The sequence below is a fragment of the Atractosteus spatula genome, chromosome 10, assembly GCF_055471065.1.
Source record: "Atractosteus spatula isolate fAtrSpa1 chromosome 10, fAtrSpa1.hap1, whole genome shotgun sequence".
Classification (NCBI taxonomy): Eukaryota; Metazoa; Chordata; class Actinopteri; order Semionotiformes; family Lepisosteidae; genus Atractosteus; species Atractosteus spatula.
Window position 1 is genome coordinate 29968965 of NC_142715.1, and position 18028 is coordinate 29986992.

Consider the following 18028-nt stretch of genomic DNA (forward strand, 5'->3'; position numbering starts at 1 on the left):
AGTTTATTACAAACCCACGGATTCACACAGCTACCTCCTGTACAGCTCATTTCACCCCAACCACACTAAAAACTCTCTTCCTTTTTCACAGTTCCTTAGGTTACGACGATTATGCAGCGACGACATCGACTTCGAGAACCAAGCCCTCGAAATGTACTCATTTTTCATCAACAGAGGATACCCCAGCAGTGTGATTGACAGGGCCCTTGCCCGAGCCAAAAACACCCCCCGGACCATCAACCCGATCAGGAACTCCCGCCGTAACAACCGCATTCCTCTGGTGCTTCCTTACCACCCTAACACACTTCCTATCCCCAGGACCATTAACCACAACTTTTCCATCCTACAGGATGATCCCTCCATTGGGGCCCTCTTTTCTGATCGCCCTATCATCTCATATCGCCGACCACCTAATCTGCGTAACCTCCTTGTTCACAGCTCCCTTGACCGCCCTCAACAACCATCCACACCAGGCACTTTCCCTTGCAACAGAGCTCGCTGTATCACCTGCAAATACACAGCCACCACCACACTCATTCAAGGCCCCTCAGGACAATTCCGGATCACCCAGACAGCATCTTGTACCTCCAGCAACCTTATTTACTGTATCTCTTGCAGTAAATGCCCAGCCATCTACATTGGAGAAACAGGAAGGAGACTCGGAGACCGTTTCAGAGAACACGTCAGGGCTGTAAAGATTAAAGATCTCTCCAAGCCCATTGTTTCTCATTTCACCTCTGACGGCCACGACCACTCTAATCTCTCTGTCTGTGTTCTCAAAGACGGTTTTCCAAACTCATACATCAGAAAGACCACCGAAACTAAAATTATTCTGCAGCTAGGATCACACCTTCTCCCTTCCCTTAACGACAGACTACTGTTCTTTTAAATTTTCTCCATTCATTGGAAGTTTCATTTCACACCTCTCTGCACCCATTCTGACTTCACACCTCTTGATTGGCCTCTCTTTCTATCCCCTGCTCCCGCCTCTCACTCCTCCTCCCTCCCAACCTTTGTTCTCCTGCTACTTTACCTTTGCCTACTGCCCTGTCTCTCTCACACCTGAAGAAGGCTCCACGGCCGAAACGTTGTGTTCTCTTTCTTCTTTTTTTCAGCATGGAATAAACCTATTACTTGTTCCTTTGCAGCCTACGCATGCTGACGCAGCTACCCACCTGAACTATTACATAACGATGCTGCGTTGAGTACTAAAACCCGTTATCTCCTGTAGAGCAAGTCATCCAAGCTAGTTACACGATTACTCGATCCTAAAGGCAGCCAAAGTAAAATGTCCATTAAGTACCGTTCTAAAAATGACATTTAGCTTTCGAAGATATTAAGGTAACATTGCTCTGCATTTAAGACCTTTATCAACCTCACCGCTTGCTGTATGGCCAGCACGTGATGTAGGCTCTACTACCATAACTGATGCGTTTTCAATTGCATAATTCCATGATTTTTTGTCTGCTTAGAAAACGCAGCTGAAGATTAAATTTAAAGAAATTAAATAAGTATATAAGACTGGCACCAGGGTTTTCCCATGATGATTTCCTCAGTGAAGGCAAGTATTAACTGATAAAAAATATTTGTTGTTTAATGATAACATGATTGATGCGTTTATGTGTATTCTGTTTTGAAAGTGGTATTTGTTTTTTTTTTAATAATAACGTATATTCAGTGTACAGGAAATTTGAACTGATGCCTGATGCGGAGTTACACATCTATGATGACACACTAACGGAGGCTGAAGATGACACACTTCAAGAACTAATTCAATCAAACCCAAACCTTTGTTTAACTATCAAAGATAGTAATGAGGGTGAGTCACATTTAGCTTAACCTAATGAATATTGTTTTAATTAAAACAATAGTTTTCTCATTTTCTTCTTTTGCCTTATTTATTTTTAAAGAACTTGAATCCCTTGGCCATTCGACTCCCAGTTCCTGCATGGATACATTGTCCCGTTCATCCAGTGATACCGACTTAAGATTTTCCGAGCCTTCCCCCAGAAGGGCCAACACAGGCTTTGATGTAGATGACACTGCAGCAAAAGAGGTATTGTTAACTCTTATAGAGTGATGCTGATTTTATTTTTAATGTGAGCTGCATTCTAAATCATAGCATGACTCTGAGCTTTAGTAGTTCAGGTGGGTAGCTGCGTCAGCATGCGTAGGCTGCAAAGGAACAAATTATTCCATGCTGAAAAAAAGTAAAAAAGAGAACAAAACGTTTCGGCCGTGGAGCGAAGAAGGCTCCAGGGCTGAAACATTGTGTTTTCTTTCCACACCTGAAGAAGGCTCCACGGCCGAAACGTTGTGTTTTCTTTCTTCTTTTTTTCAGTATGGAATAAACCTATTACTTGATACTCTGAGCTTTCCCTACAGATGATAACAGTCAATCTGCAGTACAGAAAAGTTTGGCAAATTTCGAGAAGCCATTTACCCACTTCAATACAGAAAAAAATGGGGAATTGATTAACCAAAATAAATATTGCTTGGGGTAAGATATGATTGCCGCCAAAATCATAGATCAAGATCAAGTGCCCATGAGAGACATGTTTCTATATGTCCCCATTTTGGAAACATTTAAATTCATGTGCTGGAATTCTTAGATTTATGAGTTGCTTAGAGAATGTCATACACCAAGATTTTTGTGATGGAAGTTACTTTAAGTCTCGTCCACTGTTCTCAAAACTGAGCCACACATTACAAATTCAACTAGGATGATTTTGAAACCACTAATCCACTTGGCTCTAAACGTGGGGATCAGAAGATTGGGTGCCTTTACTTTGTTCTTGGAAATGTGCCACCAAAATTCAACTGAGCTGTTATGAATATTCTTTTGATATCGCTTTTTTTATATTCAGGACCTTAAGAAGTATGTTTTTGATGTTATACCGGTACCATTGCTAAATTATACCAGAACTTTAGAAGGTCATGAAATAGATCTTCCCTTTTCCACTGACAGAATATATGGTACCATCTTTCGTATTACTGGTGATAATTTAGGAATGCACATTATTATTGATTTTACAGAATCTTTTGCTGGAAATTATTTTTGTCACCTTTGTTTGATAAGAGAGATGCCCAGACTATACATAGGATGACCCCAAAATAATCTTGTGGGGAAAATACATTTTTGAAATGCATTGGCAGTCTCTTCAAGTTGACCCACAGCCCAATTCAGTTTATGATGTGAAAAAAAATCAGTCTTCAACTCTACAATATTTTCATGTGTGTGATAATTACTCACCATGACATCATGCATTAGCTTCTCGTGGGTGTGGCTCAGTATGAGGTGAAATTACTTTTTGAATATCTAACAGAAAACTTTCAAATCAGATGTGTTATTAAGAATTTACTCCTTTGATTACGGGTTTTTAGAGCATAAAACAAACATCCTACAAATGTTAACTTTGAAGGCACAGGTCGTTATATTGGGCTGAATGCTATACAAACTTGGTGCCTTGTCAAAAACATTCCTCTATTATTTGGTGAGTTTGTCCATCAAGGAAATCAAAATTGGAATTTGCTGTTTGAAATAATGATTATAGTTTTCTCCCTTATTCATACTGAAGGTATGACTGTACATTTGAAGTATTTGATTATTGACCATCATAAACTTTTTAAACTGTTGTATCCAGAGAGAAGCCTAATCCCAAAGCATCACTACATGGTACATTATCCAAGCTGTATAATAAGTCCTTTGTTACATGTGAAGAAAGATGTGAAGACGGGGGTTTGAATTTAATCCTTTCTGTATGAGGTTTAGACTTCTAAGTCACAAGCTGGGGTTATGGCAGGAAAGGGGGTTAACTGATAAGGATTGCAGATGCAAGCTAGGAACCCCCCTGGGTGTAATCTTAAACTGACCATTTGGCCAGGACCTCGTAAACTGGCCAAATACCATGAACCCCCCTCTTTACCATCAGACCGAGTGACGTCAGAAACGGAGAAGAAGACACTATATAACCCAAAAGTTTTTACCAGTATGGGGAACAATACTTCGGTTTTGTTGTTTCTTGCGGGAAACAAGACTTCGGCTTTATTGTTCCTTGCATGCAATAAACTCATCTGTTTTACTTCATCTCGGGATCAAGAACCTTATTCTTTCTGTTACAACACATGTATGGACTATGGGGTTTGAGGGCAAACATAAAGTGTCTAAAACCACACTTAAAAACTTCAAGAACCTTACAAAATCAATTGCTAAGAAACATTAAATGGATGTTGGGTATCATTGGGAAAAATTATCAGTAAGACATACTGAGGACCAATGACATTCTCTTTTAATTACATTACTAGTGGTATTGGTTTGGCACAAACTCTTCAACTGACCTTATAAAAGAATGTGTGCATTACAAATTACTTAAAATCGATGGTATATAGTACAGACCAGGACTTGTAATTTGCAGTAAGATTGAACAAGAAATTCCAGTTTTCTGCAAAATTAATAAAATACTGATGATTGATAACACCATCTATTTTTTGGTGGACAAGCTCTTCACAAATCACCTTGATGAACATTACCATGCTTTCCAAGTGACTGAAAGTGAGGAAAGAGATGTTCTGAAATTTGAGGATTTGAAGTTGTGAAAGCCTTTTGATCTTCAGGGTACATATGGTAGTGATGAAAACATTTATGTTATTCTTATATTTGTTATAATATGATTTATACATATATGTCCTTATTGAAAAATGTAATTGCGTTATTGTATATGGGAATGCTGATTGGATGAGGGCCTTTTGCAGAAGGCAGAGCTAGATGTTCGATTAGGGATCTGCAGTCCTGCATTGGCTGCAATGGAGCATGTAAAGGTGCGTTCTGTGGTAAAAGGTAGAGAGAACAAACGTGTTTCGGCTTTGCAGCCTCTTCTGCTGGGAGGGAGAGTGAGAAAGCAAAGTAATGAGGCAAAGAAGAACAAAAGACAGTTAGGTTTGAATGGGCATGGAGCAGGTGAGAATGAGTGTCCACATTGAGGTGGTGGGGGATATGAAAAGCCAAAATATGTAAATAATGCAGAGGAATTAGAAGGAGATGAGTCTGTTGTTGAGAGAAATGGGGACAATCTTGTGAAAATTTGGAACATATCTTCCCGCTCATTCTCACCTGCTGTTTACCTATTCTACCTTCTCCATCCTATGTTCTTCTTTGCCTTATTTCATTGCTCCTCTCTCCCTCACACCTGAGGAGACTGCACATCCTAAACGTGCTTCTTCTCCTTACCTTTGACCATGGAATTAAGATTTACGTGTTGTAGCTATTCATAAGTCTTTTTTTAAAACTTTTGTTCCACTTGCATAAATGTCACCAAAAACAAATGTTTAAACCATTTTTTTCACATATAAAAACAGTTTAAAGTGGACTTTACCTGTGTTTGCCTGTTTTATAGGTTAACTTTCACACATAGAAAACATACAACTAAACAGCATTTTACTTCAGTGGTTTTAAATATACTGCACACAAATCAAGGGGACAGAAAATGAAATTTAAGAATTTGTATTCACTCTCCTATTCAGTGTTACTTAACACTAATAGTGTCAATTAATTGACACCACAGTGTTGTTAAAAAAACTCTGGATAGTGTGAGCACTTTACACTGCACTTAGTGCACACTGCAGAAGTGTACAAATAACACAGATAATTCTGAAAATGACACTCAGAGTTTAACACTGTCAGTTTAGGCTCAAAGTATTTAGAAAGTGCTAATTTAACTCTGGTGAATGTGGAGCTGTTAAAATTTTGAGTTGATTTAACACTAGCTGATTTGCTGCGTATAAATACATCATACGCAGAGTTTCAAATTAGTTTACTGCAAATGGGTGAAATCCACATTTTTGTTGTAAAAGTACTTAGTATTGAGGAGTGAGTCTATGGTTAATTTTTTTTAGACAAGAAACTAAACAATTTTCGATGTCCATAAGTAACTGCTTGCAATATAAATTTGGGGGAAAAAAACATATCTTTGTAATGCAACTGTATTTTTGATCAGAACATGTCAATTTATATTAAAAAAATTACTGTTGTGAAAACAAATGTAATGGTTGTATTTAGAGAATATTGGAGATCAATTGCATGAGAAATATTTTGTGTAACTTAAAAATCATGATGATGCACATTTAAGGTTAGGGTATTGTATATCTAAAACACAATACAGTTGCAGGCACCTGTGAGTTCTGCTGAGATTAAAGACCTCAGACTCATTTACGTCATGGTCTAGCCATGCTGCAATAGATTAGAGAAAAGACAGTAATTTGATTTTTTTTAAATGCATTCATCATTGTACAGTTCTAGCTTTCTGTGTATTGTCTTATCCTATGTTTATCTCCTATGTGATAAAGCTGGTGTCTTTTCAAGAGGCTTGACATTAAAACTCTTCCCACACTGACTGCAGCTGACGGGTTTCTCACCTGTGCGAATGATGGTGAGTTTTTAAGTTGTTTAACTGACTCAAATGTTTCCCACATAGACTTAGGCTGAAAGGTTTCTCCCCTGTATGAATTAGTTGGTCGGCTTTTAAATTGCCTGCCAGACTAAATTTCTTCCCACACTGGCTACAGGTGAATGGTTTCTCTCCTATGTGAACAACCTGGTGGGTTTTTAGCTTCCTTGTCAAACTTAACCTCTTAACACACTGACTACATTTAATTTGTTTCTCTCTTGTGTGAATAAATTAAAAAAAAATATTGATTTTAAATAGCCTACCTGACTAACTCTCTTCTCACACAGGCTGCAGCTGAAAGGCTTTTCTCCTGTGTGAATAAGCAGGTGAGTTTTTAAATGGTTTCAGCAACTAAAACTCCTCTCACACTGACTGCAACTGAATGCTCTCTCCCCTTTATGAGTGTGCCAATGACTTTTCAATTTATTTGGCTCTGGGTCCTGTAACATAGTACTGATCTCTTCAACAGGTGCATCAGTCTGCTGCTCTGCAGGGTCAATCAACTGGGGCTCCATGTGCTGCTCTGTAAGATTGAAAACATCCAGTTCTTCTTTGTGCTCTAGTACAGAGAAACAGCCCATTCCGTTACAACCTTGTGTAATATTGTTAGTGTCCAAATTAACATTCTCTGTGAAATCATTATAAACTAACAACCCAGGTGTCTCACTCTCAGGCACTGTCTTCATCATGGGCACAAAGTCCAGATCCTCCACACTCTGTCTGCTCTCTGTGTGCTGCTCACTGAATTTCTCTTTCCCTTCTGCAGCAGTGAGCTCTGTCTCCTGCATCAGACTGGAGCCCCACTCCTCCTCACTGTGCTGCTGTTCAAGAGGAGCCCTTTCCCCAGCTTCAAAGAGAGCACTGGCCTCTGAGCCTGAAATCACAAGACAAGAGGACAAGGCCTTTCAGTCAGGTTCAAAAGCGCATTACCCCCACCACAAATAAAAAGTACCTGCATATTAATATACAAGATGATACAATTTGAAAAATGTTAACATCTGATCTTTTATGTACAGTAAATGTCATATGTTAAGATGAAGGTAAGAATAATTTAATAAATGAACACAAAAACGTTTCAACTGTTGGATCAATGTTAATACATTGCTTTCATTTTTTGGAATCCCATGCTAAAATAAAAATAAATATAAAACCATAGTGAATCCCCCACACAAATTATATTTCTAATCTTCAACTGGATAATACAGTTTTTTTTTAACAATCTACACATCAGCAAAGTCAAATTACTGCATTTGTACAATATTGTACACAATTTTAATCAAATGCAGAGAAAGACCTTGAAGTTAGGGTTTGAGTAGAGTTTAAAACCTTGCAAGAGAAATACAAGTACTGGGCTCATAAAACACTGAATATCCACCAATATGGAGCAAAACTTATCAACAGAGAATAGGAAGAACATCAATAATTGTGTTAATAATTACATTTATGCTATGATAATGCTATTATAAATAATATAATTATCTGCTGGGTTATCTTACAAAAAGGCACAAGTACAAATTTAATGTATGGAATGCTTACATTAGTGATTATTTTATTTATAAAGTGACTATATAGTTGCAATAGTTTATACAGTTGCTATAATCATTGGAGGAAATATGTTCAGTATTCTTGTTTATTATTAATAATGTATGTTGGCCATTGCACCCCCATAAAAGACAATAACGGGGTATGTGAGGGGCCCCAGGCCACTGGCAACAATATAATCTATATAATCAACAATAATATAATTAGTTCAGGTGGGTAGCTGTCACAGCATGTGTAGGCTGCGAAGGAACAAATAATAGGTTTATTCCATGCTGAAAAGAAAAGAAAACACAACATTTCACACTTCAGGTGTGAGAAAGACAGGGTAGTAAGCAAAGGTAATGTAGCGTGAAAACAAAAGCAGGGAGAGAGGAGGAGTGAGGGGCGGGAGCAGGGGCCAGAAAGAGGCCAATCAGGATGTGTGAAGTCAGGATAGGTGAATAGTGTAAAATGAAACCTACAATGAATAGAGAATGTAGAAGAACAGTAGCCTGTCGTTACGAGAAAGGGGAAGGTGTGATCCTAGCTGCAGGATAATTTTAGTTTCTGTAGTCTTTTGGATGTATATTATATATAATTAGTAATATAATCAATCCCCTATGTTTCTATTGCAGACAGTTCAGTTCCCGCAACTAGAGAGATACCGACCCCTCCACTTCCAACATGTCTTCTTGTTCTCAATCATAATTAAACATAATAAGTATTATCAATCAGTATTACAGTTACTGTTGTGATGTAGCCAGGGTCCTGGGAATGAATAAATAAGGTAGAGATGCCAAGAATCCTTCTCTCCTTCTCATTGATAGCAGCCCCAATTCTCAGAATCAGAACTTGACACGGGAGAATACAAAGGTTTATCCTCTTATTCTGCTATGCTATTTACTAATTTTCAGAAACTGAGTAATGGTAAGAACTGATCCTGGAATATTCTCTTCCTAGGATGATAAAAAGCTACACATCCAGCACCCCAGTGTTTTGAGCAATGCTAACCACTGCTCCACCCTGCTGCCTGGCAAAGTTTTAAGCACAACTCATTCTAAACTATGTACTATAAACAAATATTTAATGCGTAAATAAATTGTGTTTTTAACAATAATCACTTTGATAATTCCGTTGCTATATCACACACGTCTTTCCCAGTTCATTCTGCATCTCTTCATTATATTCTCACCAAGAAGTTAAAGACACTGTTTTTAAACACTCAGGCATTGACTTCATATAAGTCACCCTACTGACTTGACAGCTTCAGTTTCGTGTCCATTTCTTTTATTTCTGCAGTGACTTCACAGGGAAGCGTGTCCAACATGATGTGTCTGTCCCTGATCTTCTCCTGCTCCCAGCTCCTCCCACAGATGCAGTCTCCACTTCAGGATCTAATTTTCCACATGACCCATCTTTCCAGAAACTGTGAGATGCTGTGGAGTTTGTCTTCTCCTCCTCGTCCTCAGAGTCACACATCCTGTTTCAGAAACATTCTGAGACTTCGTAAGCAATCAATTTGAGCAAAACCTCCATGAAAGCGTGAAACTGAGTTTCCAGATTGAATAGCAAATTTGCCATATTTATTCAGAGTCCATAACAATCAGAGTTACTGGTGTGCCGATCTACTGAAATGACAAAATGAGACTCTTGTGCACCTACGGGTCTGTTTCAGTGCCAGTTCCTACACTTGTATAAATATTTTGTTACATCAGTCTACAATTTTTATCCACAGTCCAATATCTTTTAAATTAAGAATAATTCCTGCTTACAGTACATTTTACACTAGGGATTCCCTAAAAAATAAACTTGCTTGTAAGAATGATAAGAAATGACATACATAATGAGAAGATTTACTTGTATTCAAATAAAATAAATTCTCCACATAAAGAAACTCTCCACAATTTTCCCATTGTGGGAAATATGACCATCATATTCTTGCTAAGCGGTTTCTCTGTTTTTTCTCCTATTGTCATTGTCAGCGATCACAAGAAGGAAAAAAACACAGCTGTCAATAGTGGGATTTGAATCCACACCTCCATTCAAAGACCAGAACACCCAAGCAAGCTGGAAAGACACAAGTCCTTAAATCTAGTGCCTTAGACCACTCGGTCATCCTGATGGGTGCTGGAGAAAGGTGTGCTGAATTCACCAGTAGTTCACTAAACTGAGTTTCATTATCTTTGCTGGAGAAGTGCCAAGTTGGCTATTGTAGCCTAAATGGATTGCGGAAATCAAACATGCGGGCCAGTCGGAGTGTGTTTTCCAACTTTAGCGTAATAATTTTCCTGATGCCTTGGAGGAACAGAAATGATAGATTGTCTTCACAACCTTGGTCTCCTAATAAGGAATGGGATCAGTGTAAGACAGCTTTCCTCTTCAGGGAACCAAGATTGTTTAATGTCAAGATTGCATATGATGTGATGTGTAAACATTTACAAGGCTGAAGTTGGCTTCTTATTTGCCAGCTTCTTATTTGCGTTTTTCATTCCACCTTAAATGCTGCTGATGTAATATTATGCCGCCTTTTGCCTGTAGATGGCTCTTTATAGTCTTTTTTAAATGTACTAATTTGGATGGATTACTGTACATATCCTCAGAAAAGTGGAATATGTAAGTAAATAGTGACTGTCCAGATTGCATTTTTGTATGAAACACATTTCAGAAAATTGAAAAACAATTTTCAAAACTCACAATATCACAAACTGGCATGTTAGACAATGAGTAAATAAAACAAAGGCAGTGAATTCACTGGCACTTTTTGCATATTTACCATAACCTTGCCTTCTGATCATTAAAAGTCTCCTATACTTGCATTTTACAAGACATTTTAATATAGCAGTATTAAATGGGACATTAAGAACATGGCATATGAAAATATATGGTTAACCGAGGATGAGCAAAGTGTGATTGCACTTTCTGCTTTTTTGCTATGAACCTACCAGCTGGTTATAAAAACATCTCAAAATTCTGACACTGAGATATGAGAGACTATCAAAATCCTGGACTTCAGGAAATTTTACTCTACCATTTTTTAAATATCACCCTCTGAACATGGCATGAGAGAATACATTGGCAAATAGTGATTGCAATTTCTGCTGTTTTGCTGTGGCCCTCACTCCCGATTATAAAATTCTCACAATTCTGACACTGAGGTGCTTTACTGCTTTCAGAGGGTCTTTTATCGATGCTGCTGTAGTAGAGAAGTGACATAATCACAAACGCGGACAATTGCTACTTTCTAATTCTATTAATACTAGTTCCAATGAACAATTCTGCTACATGGTACATCTTTAATAATTTTTAAATAGGTTTCAGTTTGGAAAAACTACATTCACCAGAAGCTACCGAAACCAGTAAAGTTCACATAATGCGTAATCCAACAACGTTTGGGGGTGAAAATGAGTATTTCCTGCTATGAATACTAACACTGTTACAGGGTGCGTTTAGGACTATTTTAGCTCAGATAAAGCTGTCAGTTCATCTTACATTTTTACTCCATGAATATTGGCAATGTTATTGCTACTGAGCGGTAAAGGTAGATTCTGCCAATACTTCATGAGATCTTCTTTTTTAATATTTCTGGTCCCATACAAAAAGCCAAAAATATCGATTGCATGTAACTGATAAAATCTCTCTTTGAGGGACCTTATAATACGTGTAAAATAAATGGAAACTTTATCAGCTTTAATTAAATGTGGCGTTGTGAAATCAACCTGTAGCAGCAGCAGGAGCAGAGCAGGAGCAGAGAGATTATATCAGAGCACGAACAGAGAGTTCAGAAATCGAGGGAAATTGATTTACAGAACATTTTACTAAACTTTCCTATCTGCTCGGCCTTACTGAAGTATTTTAGCTTTTTTGTCTATTTCTATACTTTACAGTAGATAGTGTTTAGCCACAGAAGAGAGATACAAGCGCTATACCCCTAAAGTAACCGCCGATTCCAATAACCTTAACTGAAGCAGGAAGATCTCCAACCCAGGCTGGAGACGCTGTGTGTCCGGGTTCAGCGGTTATACAATTCGCATGTCCTCCCTCCTTTATTACCTTCATAAACTCCTCTCAAACCACAACAAACTCACGGAATATTTCGGTGAACAAATACTGGGTCTTTCTTTCCGAAATCACAGGCAGAAAAAATAACCACGCTGAAATAAATTTCCTAAAATCCAATAAAGTCCAGTCACGTTCAGGTACGATTCTGATGTATCTGAATAGTTTTGGCGGAGATTGTTTATCCATTGGGCTCTGCACGCGTGGGTTCGAATCCCACACTTGTCGGTTTGAGCCTTTGACTTGTGTTCTGTTCCTAAATCAGGTTTGCGGTCTGTTGCTACTGTAGTAGAGCACTACATTTCTATCGTTGGCTGAACATGGCTTAAAGCAGTAGCTGACAGACGATAGTCTCTTAATATTTAGGCTAAATTTATGTTTTGTGCTGCTTTCACCTGATATTAATAGCAGTCCTGATAAACGGTTTTGGGACATGGCGCATCTTGAAAAATGTTCTTGTTAATTTTAGTTTGGAAAAAATGCACTCACCAGAAACCGGAACTGGTCGTGTTTACATAATGGGCAATGCAATAGCAAAGTTTGGATTTGAAAAAAAAATCTTGCTATGAGTCCTTAGCTGTTACAGGAGGCGTTTTAGGACTTTTAGCTCATAAATTCATCTTACATTTCTACTCCATCAATATTAGCAATGTTATCTTTACCTATCACTAAATGTAGCTTTAAATAAATGCAAATTGTAAAATACATTTTAAAAAATGCTATTCCATATATTGTAACTTTGTGGTTTTTAGAATTTGTATCTGAGTATGCAGGGGAAAGTATTATACAACTGTGAAAGAGGCTCGAATTTTAATACAATTTCGATCAAAAGAAAACCAAAATCCGTAAGATTTTACCGTCAATATCCCTCGATATTGACGTTCAGTTGAAAGATTTGAAGAAACTCTCAAAGAAGCAATTGCAGTAGGGGAGAGATCTGATCCGATGTTCCGATGTTTGCAGCTCAATAATCCATTCGTCCTCGAAAGAAGCAAAGGCAAGTATGTTTTGAGTATCATCATGATCCTCTTCTCAATCCAAAAGAAAGGTTTTATGTGATCCTGATCCTACTAGAAAAAGAGTCAATTTCTGCCTGCACTGATGTCCCTTCAAATCTTTTATAAGAACTCTGGACGTTTATAGAGTAGAAGCCTGGTCCATTTCTTCTACTAAACGAGACTATGGGAGTGAGTATTTTGATATCGAACTGGGATTTAAATAAAGAGGAACACTACACTACATCGGGCTACGCGTGTGACAAAACGTTTACTTACCGACCTCTCGATAGCTCAGTTGCTAGCTCTTAAGACTGTAGAAAAAGCAGCGAGTATTTCTTATGTCCGTGGTTTGAATCCAGTTCAAAGGATGGTGTTTTCTTGTTCCTTAATCAAAAAGTGAAAATTGCGAATTTGTCTTTCACTTTGATGTTCACCCGAAAGCTCAGTATACAAAGAAGTAGAGGCTCCTGTTCTGAATAATCCTCAAGTCTGATTGTTTTGCTTAGACCTTTAAGCGCAAACACTGTTGACTGTTTGCGCTTCCTAACACAATTAAAAAGCCGCCGACAAACTTACCGATCGGGCGTTTAGTTCAGTGATAGCGCGCACTTAAGACGCTCCGTTTTCTATCGCCGGCATCTTTGTATTCTTTTTAAACACGATATCTTTTATTCTTCGTGTGTGAATTTCAGGGAGACTCATAAACCCTTTGTCTGTTTTAAAGATACATTATTTTAAACCAGACATAATGAAAGACGTAGTAATTAGACACAAGTACAAAACACATGAATCTAATTGAGAAAATGTTGACCGGGGCGATGTACAGTATTACTAGTAGCGGCTCTGAACTCAATGTGGTGCTGTATGGGAATGCGATGCAAACGCCAATGGCACAATGGATAACGTGTCTGATTACGGATCAGAAGACTTTAGGTTTCTACTCCTTCCTGCTTTGTTAAGAAGCTTTTGAACCACGCTACTCAACACTGACATCGTAGTGTGTGCGGTCCTACACAACCTTACTATCGACTAGATGAGTCTTCTGTTCAATCTCCGATTCTTTCCGCACATTCCTGCTATTTCACCACCGTTATTGTAGGATAACAGCCACAGACACTAGAAGATATACTCTTCCGAACAAATGTCTTAAAAATCACGTTGAAAAGGGTGACAATACGTTTTTTGTCCTTTAAGGTAACCTTACTTTTGCCTGTAAAGTTCACATTATTTTCTGTAGCCGCAAATCCCCAATATTTCTGCTGTCTCCCGAGAAACACAATCGTGGAGTCAAATCATATTAAATAACACAACACATCTATTAATTTAACACCCAGATGTGACAGAACACATGTAAGACTTACACACAGCCTTTAATATGCGATAGTGAATTTGCAGGTATCCTGGGGAGGGAAGAGAACTGATATTAAGGAAATACATATTTAAAGGGGATGTAAGTCTTAAATGTGTTCTGTCACATCTGGGTGTTAACTGAATGGTTTTTTTAGCATTATTTATTGTGTTTTGACTCTATACTTGTGTTTCTCAGGAGACAGCAGAAATATTGATGTTTACATTTATATTCACATTCCCGGTGATATTGACTTAGGTACTCAACTATTTACTTGTAGTTTGACTCGTGTCAAAAGTTGAAAATCTCTGCAAACATCAAGATGGCTAAGGACGTGAAAAGAAACTCAATCACATTTAGAGAAGGTAATGTTTAGATCGGATTAATTCGAAGTGTGTCTCTGGGTGCGTTTGATCTACCAACATTGTGTTTAACTGAAGGACACCCTGACTGAGTGTGGCATAGAAACTGACACACGTCGTATTTTTTCTACATTCACAGATTTTTGGCTAAAGTAAAAAAAAATGTTGTCATTTTCTTGCCAGCTGGCAGTAATTCTTTTGCACTGATAAGAAAGATGAGCATTTTATCTTTCGCAATGTGTGGACTTCTTGAAAAACAAGTTGTGCCAAAAACGAAATGAACACTTCATTTAAACATAATGCAGAAGCATATTGTCTGTAACAATAAACAGTGGGCGAAGACAAGAAGAAAGGCACCGCTGGGATTTGAACCCAGGATCTCCTGTTTACTAAGCCACAGCGCCGGCGAAGCACTCCCCTTTTACAGCCAGTTGGACACACCGCTCTGTCACATCTTCGTTCGGTGTGCGCTGAGCCTGCTCGCTGAGCAAGTTGAGAAAGGATGAGAAATGGCTTTTATCCGCCAATTTCATTACCAAGGAGCTCAATATGCTTTTGATTATCTACAGGGTGTCCAGTGCAGCACAGGCGATGGACTGCTGGGATTTGGAGCCAGGATTTCCCGTTAACTAGGCAGGTGCTTTAAACAACTAAGCCACGGCGCCGGCAGAATTCGCCTCTTTACTGCCGCTTGGACACACCGCTCTGAGACACCTGCGTTAAGTAAGCGCTGAGTCGGCTGGCTGAGCATGTTGCCTCCTTTACATTCAATAGGGGCCCCGACACTAAGCGAAACGTACTGTATAGAGATGGCTTTTATCGGGCACTTTTCATGTCCAATGCGCTTGACATCTGCCACGGGCGACAGAGTTCATTTACGACACTTTTCCTTTCTTTCTTTCTTCTTTCTGTACTCTTTGATGGAAAAAAAACGAGCAATCATGTAAGGGAAAATGTCTTTTCTCTAAGAGAGACTCTAAGAGTCTAAGAGAGTCTTAGACTCTAAGAGAGACGTAGAGTGAAAGACGCGATAATTTCACGCCGTTGTGGAACAAAACGCTTTTTTCTTTGAATTCGAATTAGAAATTCAGAGCGACACATAAACTCTTTGTCTGTTTAAAAGTGATGATTTTTTAAAACTGATAAAAATGTAGAAAGCACGTTTCAAACTTAGAAATTGTAAATGTGGTGGTGTACTAGTAGCGGCGCTGAACTCACCAAAGTGCAATTCAGTTACGTGACGGGCTAGTTGTTTAATGGATAACGCGTCTGATTTCGGTTTATAAGATTGTCGATTCGACTTCTACCGGGGTTGTGTGATTTAAATCAGGCTCCTCAGAAATAGATGTCCGTTATGTAAATGAACCGCACCTGGATCTGGGTTCCTTTCTTTCCTGCATTAAATAGCAAATCGTTACAAAAAACACTAGCTAATGTCCAATAGCGTTAGTCATTTAAGCAAACATGAATATACTGTAGGTCTTGGTACACGGGAGTGGATTTCACAATTAAAAAAGGACAAATTATAATTACAGGCTTCAGACACTTTTTTATGCAAAAGTGACCAAACACTCCCTAACTTTCAGGTTTGCTTGAACCTGTAATAAAAAAGAGGTCTGAAGCTTCCGTTCTCTGATGTTACTGTCTCTAAAGCCGGACGTGATGTTTCGCGGATATGCAGTGTGTCTTTTCTCTTGTCGTGTTCATGACGATTCGCTGCATAAGCTCCTGACTGGGTGTTCTGTACTGCGCTTTACTTCGTTCAGATTACCTATGTGGTGTACAGATAAAACCCGACTGCGTGGTGTAATTTCCGGGATCGGCACCAACAGCACCTGCAAACTCCTCAACTGACCTCGACGTGATTTGAACACGCAACCTTCTGATGTGGAGTCAGAAACGCTACCGTTGCGCCACGAGGTCACTCGCCCCAAGTGCTTTTAGTTCCCCCAAAGAGAACAATCAGCGTCCCTGAAAAAGATTTTTTTCATTCTCTCCTGTGAGGAGCGCCGCTCTTCCAACGAGGGTCTCTTCTTCCCAGACCACAGATTATTCTTTCCGCCCGGCTCTCTCACAGAGAGCAGACACACCGTCTCCACTGATGTGTTTACTACATCTATAGATCTGACCCCCGATATTCCTGGACAGGATATTTACCACCAGCCTCGTGAACTTCTCATCTTGACCTCTCCCAGGAGGAGCACAATTAACACAGAATCCTCTCTCCATTTAGCAAATAACACAAAACACTGTTTACCTGTCAAGACAGAAAACCGGGCTGCTCCAGGTGAGGCTTGAACTCACAACCGCGGCATGACTCCACTGATCATGTCATTTTACAAAGCCTGAACCACAACGCGAGAAATATTGTTCAATACGGCTTTGTGCGAAAAACCCGTATATGACCATAGGAAGCAGAACAGTGCAGTCTCCAATTACCCAGACTGTAAGCACGGGAATAAAGCTTTGTTTGATTTCTGAAACCCTTCCTTTACGCCCTGTTTTCATTCAGGTAAGGGTCAACTATATTGACAATACTACTGACAGCAGGAAGATTAATATATTCTTTACTCAGCAGCTTATTAAAAACAGCTCCCATGATGTTCAAACCGACTTTTTACACAGAACACTGACACAGCTTTGTGTTCTGAATCTCTTTTTCTCATGCTTTTATTTAATGTGGCACAGTGCACTGAGATAGGCGTATTCTGTTCACAAACCAATAGCATTTAAACCACAGCACTCACAATGCTGTAAGTAAGTGTTTTGCATACTAAGCAGGTCCTCTGACTTTTCCCAGCTTTGTTTTGGGTTATGGAACCTTTATTTTTTGGATTTTTTTGGAGATAACACTACAGGTAACATACTGGGATAGGTGGTTCTTCTTCGTGGCTCAATAGCATTTCAGGCACAACAGCCACAGTGCTGCAACCAAGTGTTTTACACACCAGACCGCCCCCCTAACCCTATACAACCTTGCTGTGGCTGTGGCTGTGGCCCCTTTCTTTATTTTTAATGATTTTTTCAATATGACACCATTAGACAGGCGGTACATGGGGATAGGGGGGTGCTATTCATGAGTCAATAGCTCTTCAAGCACAACAGCCACAGTGCTGCAACCAGGTGTTTTACACACCAGACAGCTCCCCTAACCTTATACAACCTTGCTTTGAGTTGTGGAACATTTCTTTATTTTTTATGATTTTTTGACTGTAATCAAGTGTTCTGCTCACTAGGCAGGCCTCCTGACCTTTCACAGTCGTGCTTTGTTGTGTGAAACTTTAATTCTTTTTTTTAGGA

General features: G+C 39.0%; 1 non-coding gene across 1 annotated transcript; it reads right to left on the bottom strand.

Moving 5' to 3' along the window:
- Positions 1-16579: 16579 nt before the first annotated feature.
- Positions 16580-16651, bottom strand: trnaw-cca (transfer RNA tryptophan (anticodon CCA)). Its single transcript has one exon. It is a non-coding gene; the product is annotated as a tRNA-Trp (tRNA).
- Between the last annotated feature and the right edge of the window lie 1377 nt (positions 16652-18028).